General features: G+C 39.3%; 1 protein-coding gene across 1 annotated transcript in view; it reads right to left on the bottom strand.

Annotated features, from left to right (window-relative positions):
- Positions 1–10230, bottom strand: part of LOC115288251 (C4b-binding protein alpha chain-like) — a 51946-nt gene that overhangs the window by 499 nt on the left and 41217 nt on the right. The gene's annotated exons all lie outside the window — the stretch shown is intronic.

Here is a 10230-nt window from a genome sequence, read left to right on the forward strand (position 1 = left end):
AAGACAGTTTCACAGGAGGCCTCTGTGAAGACAGAGGCTGTTTCTAAGACCATCCAAAAATGGAACACAGAATATCAGATAGTCTGGACTAAGTCACATCGGCCTCAGTGCTTCGGGTATCTGACACCCTCTACTCCTTAAGGGGCTCAGTGTTTCTTATGTCCAGTGAGAGAGGAAAACTTGTCACTCCTAACTGACCACAGTGCTTCAAGATAAAAGAGATTTCCTTGGAGGGATTCAGGAATGAATCCTGACAAGTCAGATCTCACCATTGCTGGTTGGGATAGTGTTTGGGAGACAGGTGCAATTTTTAGTGTGTGGGAGGAGGGAGTTTTTCTTGAATTGTGCCACTTACCCACTCACACTTGGGCACCTCAGGGTACCAGGTTCTGTTGTCTAAGCAAGTGATACTTTCAGAACCGACCAACCTATAACCAAAGTCACACTGGATGGCGATATTGTCAAGTTCAACATATTGAATCTTATCCACAGACAGCTTTCCATGGGCTATTTCTGGTTTTGGACACAGAGCTACAAAGGAAACATGGTTTTAAATTCCATAAATCTAAGAAAAAAGACATGACAATAAGCTAGGATTTTAAGATTTCACTATCATGGGTGCTGCTAATTGTTTTATCTTTTCTACTGTTTGGTAACAATAAAATTCATTAGCATTTTTGTTGAGCATTGACCACATATCAGACTCGATCTAAGCATTTTATGTGATTCTTTCTGCTCTGTGAAGTGAGGATTGTAAGTATTCCCATCTAACTAGGAGACAGTTGAGATATAGAGAGGTAAAGAAACTTGCCTGAGAGGCGACTGGGTGGTTCAGTTGGTTATGTGTCCAAATTGAACTCATATCACGAACTCACAATTCATGAGTTCAAGCCCCGCATTGGGTTTTCTGTTGTCAGAGAAGACCCCACTTAAAATCCTCTCTCTCTCTCTCTGCCTCTTCCTCTCCTGCTCTCTCTCTCTCAAAAATATAGAAACATTTAAAAACCAGAAAACAAAATACTTGTCTGAGGTCTCATACATTTAAACATGAGAGGTCCCATGATATGCTATGTAAAAGCATGTGATCACGGGTTCCCAGGACGCAAAGCAATGTCCCTCCCAACTTGATCCCAGCGAGATACTGAGTATTATATGGTTGAGAAAAGGTTTAGTTAGGAATCAGTCCTTTCACGTATCTGACACCCTCTTCTCCTATTGCCCCTTGTGTGCAATGGACACCATAGTGACAAATAATCCCCAGAGTTGCTGATGTCAAAGTGCTGGTAACCTGAGTGCATGTAAACACCAGAGCCAATCTTGACTCATCCTGTACTCACTATAGACGGGCACACGCAGCCTGCGTCATGGGCAGGTGGTGCATCTGCACGGGGCTATGATGGAAGTGCCTGCCACGCGGGGATGTTCGGAATTAGCCCGTGAGAGACCACATTCCTGCTAGAGCAAGCTGCCATGGAAATTTTGCCACAGGCCATCTATCAAGTGCTCCACCTGCAGTGTTTCTTGAAAGTCAGAATGGGGCAGAGTTTTACAACTGGGAGAGAGACTGGGGAGGCTGATGGTAATGCCGTCTATCCCTTTGTAAGGTTTGCACTCTGAACACAGTAATGATTTCAAGTCAATTGAATCAGATCAAATGCTTCCGTGCTGCCTCTGGCAGAAAGAAGCTTTACTCTCAATACTTTTGTGAGACCTCCACCCACCTGACTGAAAAGGGAGCTGGAGTTACCTTTACATTGAGGGGGTGCAGGGGACCAGCGTGAAGACCTGCAGGAGAGTCTGCCTTCTCCAACCAGAGTGTATCCTGCGTCACATTTGTATATCACCGCAGTAAGTTCAAATATACTGAATGCTTGAGTTTGTTCATAATTTCCATGGGCAATGATAGGGGGGAAATCACAATCTTGATGGTAAAATAAAAGTAAGAGAGCATTAGATTATAGAATGTAAAATAAAACACACTCCAGAATCTCTGTGGTGTTAGGAGGCTTCCTTCTGACCTGTCATCTCCTCTACCCATTGGATCACTTAGACAAACCCAAGATCTGGGCTGCGCTACTATAAGCCTCAGGCTCAGGGACCACCATGGCACTCTCAGTAGAGCACCTGATGGTCATTTCTAATATCTTCGAAAGTATAATAGGAATAAACAAAATAAATATTTGGTACAACCTCCATATTGAGTTCTTGGCTTATGGGGAAAGTCCAGTCATACCCACGAAGTCAAGTAGAAGCCATTGCTATTCCCCATACCATTCCCCATGAAGAAAAAAAACCACTATATTAACAAATACATGATATACCAAGGGGCAGGGGGAAATAGGAAAATCGGTGTCACTCCTGAAGAATGAAACCTATATTTCCATCATATCAACAGTTACTTCCCCAATCTGTCTACCAGATAGATTAAGATTCTGGGAAATTATGGTAAAGTATTGAAAACTGAACATTTTAGTCTCATTTCCAATGTGGTATCTTTGCTAAAGTAGATATAAGTATCTTCAGGTAAATAGGGTCACTGATTTTGCTACTTCCTTCCTTCTTTTCATCCCACTCACAAAGAAAGTCTCAGAAACAGTTTGCATACACATGGAAGGATCCAATCATACATTTGTAGTTTTAGACCTGGGGTCTGATTAGTCACTTGCCCCTGTCATAATAGAGCCTGAAGACACTATGACTCTCTGGACATCCACATTGATCCAGTATATCAATAGCTACATGTTAATTCTACTGAATGGAAAAGAGGAAGCTTGTGTGTCTGTGTGTACACAATCTAGTTCTAGTTATAGATACAGAAAAGACATCATGGACAAGAAGAAGCTAGCACGATGTCATATATATAGATATCTGGATCTAGTTGACAGAGAGATAGAGGGATGATAGATATCTGTCCCAGGTCCTGGTGCAGACCTCCTAAGCCCTTGTAAATTCCCAATGCTGAGAACACTAAGAACATCTTTTGTTCTACTGAGGCAACTTTCAGTGGCCCCAGAAGCTGGTCCCCAGAAAGACCACGCCATGAATAAACCTTGGAAGGTTTCAGCCCTACTCTCTCTGAAGAGAGGGGAAGAGATTGGAAACAGTGTCAATAATATATTGCGCTTCAGAGGGTGAGCCTCCATAAAATTGTAGGAGTTTATGGTTTGGAGAACTGCCAGGTGGGTGATTGAATCCACATACTAGGAAGGTAATGCGCTGCAATTCACAGGATAGGTGCTTCTATGCTTGGGACCCTCCCAGATTTCACCCTATATATTATTTCATTTCGCTGTGCATTGTATCCTTCATCAGGTCCTTTAATAAACTGGTAAGTACAAAAGTAAGTCTTTCCCTAAGTTCTGTAAGCCACTTTGGCAAATTAATGGAACTTAAGAAGGAGGTGATGGGAACCTCCAATGTGTTGTTAAATTTGTTGCAAAGTTAGACAGATTTTGGTGGTAACGTGGGGACTCACTACCCGCAATAGGCACCTGAAGTGAAGAGGAACAAGGCAGTTTTGTGAGAGTGACAAGTATTCCAGGATGGGTTTGCCTTTTCTGCTTGCGGGACTACAGACAGCACTGTTATCTCAAAGTTTCAGAGTACACTTGGTGTAGGATTAAACTACATGCAGCTAGAAGTCCTCCTCACAGCAAAAAAGGTGTGGTCCTGGGACCATGGCCTTGGAATACACTACTCACATTGCAGACGGCATCACCCAGAACCTGGAGACCTGTTCAGACATTGGAATGGCCTGATAAAGGCACAGTTGAGTTGCCAGTTGAGAGGCAATACTTTATAATGGTGACGCTTTACAACATTACTTTACAATTTCTTCCAGAACACAGTATTCTAAGCCCCTTGAGGGCTCCTTTGGGCTCTGTCTTACACACAAGGCAAAAAAAAAGCATCACTATTTGGCAGGGGTATTTGTTTGGTCATCAGTAGATAGGGCCATGGAAATACATGGGAGAGATAGGATTGTGTTAGCAATTATGTGCTCTTGGTGAGGGAGAGGTAGGCAATTCACACTGGGTGTTCACCTTAGTTCAAGGTGAACTAAGAGACAACAGAAGGAAAGAAGGAAGTTTGAGGAAGAATAGAAGGAGGTTTTTAAAGATGGTTTCAAATAGATTGGAGTGGGTGTTGAACTACTGATTAAGGCAGTTATGGATCAGAAAGAAGACAAGAAAAGACAAAAACCTAAGAGAAACAAGGCAATAGTTGAAAAGTCCAGCTGATCTATTAAGTGTGACCTTTTTCCTGATCAGAAAAGGAGAGCAATGAAGCAAGGTCAAGAGAATGGGAATAAATAATGGGTGGAAAAGAAAACTTGGAGTAAGGAGTGGACAGTGCTCCTTAACAAATTTATCCACTCTAAAAATCATGCAGCCTATATAAAATCTTTTAGGTAATTTCAAGCCTTCCCTTAATAATCTCCATCACTTTGATACAAAGAACCTCTAAAATAACACAAATCCAAAAGCCCTTACCATCATCACAAGTTGGTGTTTTGGGATACCACTTGTTATCTGCTTGACATCTAGCTTCAAACTCATATTTCTCATAACATGTATATAAAACTGTATCTCCTTTGAAAGCACAACTATTGGCAGAACTAGATCTCGGATCATTGATTTTGCCATTCTTCAGCTCTGGTATTGGGCAACATACCTCTAAAAAATTAAAAGTGAGACTTAAGGTTAGTAAAATCACTTCAGTGGGGCTCTGATGGAGAATAAGCTCATTTCCAGATTTCAAAAATGTCACCACTGAAGAGACATTTAAGAAACAGAAGAGGGTACCAGAGACCCTTTGGGTCTGCTCTTCTTGTTCCTGATTATAAGGAACTCCAACCCTGTCATTTCCCTCCAACGAAATAATTTCATTAGAAGACTCCAAAATGTGAAATTGGATGAAAACTATATGAAAATGTAAATTTTCAGAAGTATTCAAAAGCAATGACAAACGACATTGATCACTTTGTTTTCACCAGGTTCATATCATTAATAACCTCTGTAATAACTTACAATTGCCTCAGTTAATAGGAAATATATCCTTAAAAGTTTATATTCATGTGACAGCTAATGCACAGAAAAACATTTGAATTAAGTTTGCATATGAACAGGATTTTTCTTTCTTGATACCAAATTTAGAAGAAAGAGCTATTTACATTCTTTCCTTTTAATGCAATAAAAGCTGATATAAAGAATTTTTTATTCATTAGTAGAACTACTTTCAGGTAGAACTTGATAGTGTTTGATGTGAGAGGAAGTATGCAAGCAAATTACAATGTCCTATTCTTCACATCAGGAGACTGACTGAGACCACAGTAGGTATCATTTGGGCATACTCAAATGGTCTCACCATTCATTTATTTATGAACTACTATAAAAATATCCAAGATGTATATGTTTTCTAAATTATAACATTAATAATTGGTAATACTGTAGAAAATACTTTTAAATATTTAGGTCAGGAGTCCCATTCTACACTGAATCATATTTTCTGATAACTGGAATAAATTCCATTTCACGTATGCTTTTTATTAATTTTTCTAACAACTTCATTAAGTTCATTTATCTTAAAATTTTTTTTAAATGTTTCTTTATTTTTTTGAGAGAGGCAGAGTGTGAGAGGGGAAGGGGCAGAGAGAAAATGAGACACAGAATCCAGAATCTGAAGCAGGATCCAGGCTCTGAGCTGTCATCACAGAGTCCAATGTGGAGCTTGAACTCACGGATCATGAAATCATGACCTACGTTGAACATGGACACTTAAACAAGTGAGCCACCCAGGTGCTCTAGCTTATTCATTTATCTTGTAAAAGAGAGAGAGACAGACAGACAGACAGAGAATGAACCAGGGAGGGGAAGAGAGACAGGGGTGATTCCAAGCAGACTCCCCTGGTGCTTTATCTCACAAACCTTGAAGTCATGACCCGAGCTGAAATCAAGAATCAGATGCTTAATTGACTGAGCCACCAGGTGCCCCTCACTTCTGATTTGTTTAAATAGTTTAAAAATATCCTTTATTGAAGAATTAAATCAATAAGACTCTAGTGGGTAAAATAAATATGATTGTAAAGTAGGTTTTGAAATTTCCAACGAACAAAAGTCCTGGGCCAGATGGCTTCACTATTTACAGATGAATTCGATCAAACATCTAAAGAAAAGTTAATATCTATTCTCAAAGTATTTTTTAAAAAAAAGCAGAAGAAGGAAAAATTCCAAGTTCATTCTACAGGGACAACATTACCTTGATACTAAAATCAGAAAAAGACACCACACAAAAAGAAAACTGTAGGCAATATTCCTGTGAACACAGAGGCAACAATCTTCAACAAAATATTAACAAACCAAATTCACCAATACATTAACAGGACCGTTCAATACAATCTAGTAGGATTTATACCAGGGCTGGAAGTATGGTTCAATATTTGCAAATCAATGAAGGTGATACATCAAGTTAAAAAGAAGAAAAATTTTTAAAATATATAATCATTTCAAAACATGCAGAAAAAGCATTCGACAAAATGCAACATCCATTTGTGACAAAAAATTTCAACAAAGTGGGTTTAGAGGAAACATACCTCAACATGAGAAGGTCACATATGAAAATCTAGGAGTTTGTCATCATCATGATCATGGTGAAAAACTGAATGTCCTCTAAGATCAAGAACAAGACAAAGATGATCCTTCTTGCCACTTTTATTCAACATAGTACCGGAAGCACTAGCTGTAGATATCAGACAATAGGTAAGAGGCATCCACATTGGTAAGGAAGAAGTAAAACTGTCACTATTTGCATATGACATGATACTATACAGAGAAAATCCAAAAAACTCCACCAAAAAACTATTAGAACTAATAAATTCAGAACAGTCACAGGACCCAAAATTAATATATAGGAATCTATTGTGTTTCCGGGCCCTGGGTGGCTCAGATGGTTAAGTGTCCAACTCTTGATTTTGGCTCAGGTCTTGATCTCACAGTTTGTGAGTTTAAGCCCTGCATCAGGCTCAGTGCGCTGAGTGCTGAGCCCACTGCATATCCTCTGTCTGTCTCTATCTCTCTACTCCTCCCCCTCTGACGCTCTCTCTCTCCTTCTTTCTCACACTCTTTCTCTTTCTTTCTGTCTCTCAAAAATAAACAAGTCTTAAAAAAATAACTTGTCTGAGGTATTCATACTTCTAGGATGATATAAAATCATATGACTTAGGTATATATAAAAGCATGTGAACTTACATTCTCAGCTTTCAAACCTAAGCCTTGGAAAATAATTCATAACCACATAAATAGCAAAACAACAACTTCAGTCAGTTTATGAAAATGTGTCCAAAGACAAGCAATGACATTAGGAGGGGTAGAAAAAAGAGACAGAGAGTTAGAGATCCAAGGGAGAAAACATAGGTTACATTTTCTAAGGGAGACTGGAGGTATATCTTAAGGTTTGATGAAAGTTGCTTGGGCAGATGAGATACAAGAAGACATTTTATCTTCAAGTGAAAATGTGAGCAAAGGCTTGATGCAGCAACAAGTTGGTACTGAAAGATGAAGAAGAGGCAAACCCAGAGACTGAAATGAGACAAATTGTGGTGTGTGTGACCCTGAATATGAACCATAAGTAAGGTGGGGGACTTAAGGAATGGAAGAGAAGGGGATAAATACAGAAAAATCAAAAGGAATTGTGGCACGCATCCGTGACTTGCTGGACATAATCTGCCTTCACTGTTTTGTAAAAGAAGAGGAGGCCAGGAAGACCGAGGTAACGGTGCTCATGGGAAACAATGAGTGTTGGCCAGTGGCTGAGCTTTGGAAGAACAACAGAGTTAGTCATTTCAATTTCCAATGGAGGAGAATCACCCAGGATATAAGAATTTCTTTACCTAACGTTAATATTTCCCTTAAAATACCTACCACTATGATGTAAAAAACTTCCAAACTAAAATGTTTTAGTACTCGACTTACTAAAAAACTCTGAAATTACTCTGTACTATTATGAACATTCCTAAAGCCTGAATGGCATGGGATCATTCTGGAGGTCAAGAAATTAATCTTGACAAAAAAATGACAAGAGGGTCCCTGAACCCCTGCATTCCACTGCTTGGCATGTAATCCTTGAGAATTGAGAATACACCCAAAATTATGTCAATAGAAAACATAGTCTCCATTGGAAAAGACATAGTCCTTAGGGAAATCTCTTCTCTGTTGAGTGATTTTGTTAGTCTGCAAAATGCTCTATATAAATGCTCTGAAACATAGTTTAAGGGACATGGATATAAATATTTTTGAAACAGTTTTAGAAATTCTTTCTTTTAAAGAAGGAATTGTATTGACAAGTGAATAGGAAATGTTACTTTTAGTAAACTATTTCCACTTACAAGCTAAAAGAAATCCTCAGGCCTGCATTTATAATCACACTACCTTGGTGGGGCCTACAGGTCCTGAAAACCTTTAGGTGCTCATTGGTTAGGGACAAATATTCCTTGACATGAAATGCCATATCTTACACTTATATAATGTTTTCAGTGTACATAGGGCTTTGTAATCTTACTCTGATAAATTCACTCGTAGTTTATAATCATATACAATTTTACTTTCTGGGTGGCAAAATTTTCTACTCAGTTATTAATGCAATAGGTAAATAATGAAAACTATAAAAGGGTGAAAACTTTAACAACTGAACAGCATCCACTAAGTATAATACATTAATCTATAAATTAAAAGATTTTCGTGACTAGATCAAATCCTCTTAGATTTGATATATGCGCTTTCTGAGTCAGCATAGCCTACATCAGAAGGACTAAAATTTTTAATATATATTTCTCAATAAATACTTCATAGTTATCCAAAACTGTGCTGAATTATTGCCAGACAATTATATGTAACTAATTCATAACCAGGAATTCTTTTCCATACTCTCCCTCTTTCCTTTTCATGTCTGTACTCACCACACAGGACAAGTGGGCACTGCAGTAGAGACAGGACCCCCAGGAGATACAGTGCTGGGAACATGCCCTGTAACTTGGGCGACATGGTGAAGATATTCAGAGAGAATGTGCAGGGATCCAGGGTCCTCAGATACCCTGAATGAGGCTGAAGTGAAGCTCTAAGTCATTGGTAAATTAATGTCTCAACCAAGGAAGTAAGTCTTGGTAATAGCTTTGAGTCACTAAAGGGGAGGGGCAGATTTGAGTACAGCCAGTACTGGTCAGGGTCTGCTGGGGGACTCCAATGAAGCTCCAAGTCTTGGGACAATGATATGAGCTTCGCATGAAAGCTCTCTGGGATTGTATGAGGATTTACAGATGTGGCCGCAAGAATTGTCAGTGTTGTGGGGGGCTCTTGGGGGCTTGCTGTCTACTGACAGATAACATTTCTCTTGGAGAACTCAAGAAAAACTTAGAAAATGGTACAGTGTGTGTGGCAGTTTCTTCAGGGATGAGGGTAAGGGGATGAGGTATGTTCTACACCATCTCCCAGTGGTGTTCTGTCTTCATGCACTGTGTGAATTCCCAATAAGAAAGGCAGGAATTAAAAAGATGGGTAGTTCAATTTTCTTTCTAAACACATCAGAGCCTAATTGGAATAGAGAATGCTTGAAAGTGTATATTGTGAAAAGACAAAAATACATTCAAAACGGCAATTATTCCCTCAGTATTAAAGTTCCCTTGAGGACCTAGGATCCCAAATTAATCAATGGTAGGGTTACACCAATTGGAGAGGAGAGGGAAATTTCTCAGAGTGGTGTTTGCAGCCACGATAGAGCGTGCATGGAAAATTAAATGGTAGAGGATCAGCATCATAAATGGGCAAAAGATCAAGACAAATGCAAGAAGTTCTCAGTGGCCCTGGGTCAGAGTAAAGGACCTTCCAGCCTAGCATTATATTTCTGACAAAAGTGCTCACTTCTAAATCATAGGAGGCATATTTGTTCATTTCCAGACTTGGTTTATTAATAGTTATCTATCTAGGTTATGATGGGTCCACTCATCACTGCCTTAGTCTTCCACTCAGCTAATTTCATGAAGTCTCTGCCAAGGGCACAGAAGAACTGACCAACCTGAATTTCATGTGTTCCCTCCTGGACCAGCTATAGATATTTGTTGCTTGATGATACACAGATATTCACCCACATTGGGTCATAAGCACTGGGAAATGTCTGAAAATGACCTATGCCACCCAGCTGAACTGTAGTAAGGGTAATATGAAGCATATAACAACCAAA

The sequence above is a fragment of the Suricata suricatta genome, chromosome 3 (genome assembly GCF_006229205.1).
Source record: "Suricata suricatta isolate VVHF042 chromosome 3, meerkat_22Aug2017_6uvM2_HiC, whole genome shotgun sequence".
In the NCBI taxonomy this organism is placed as follows: Eukaryota; Metazoa; Chordata; class Mammalia; order Carnivora; family Herpestidae; genus Suricata; species Suricata suricatta.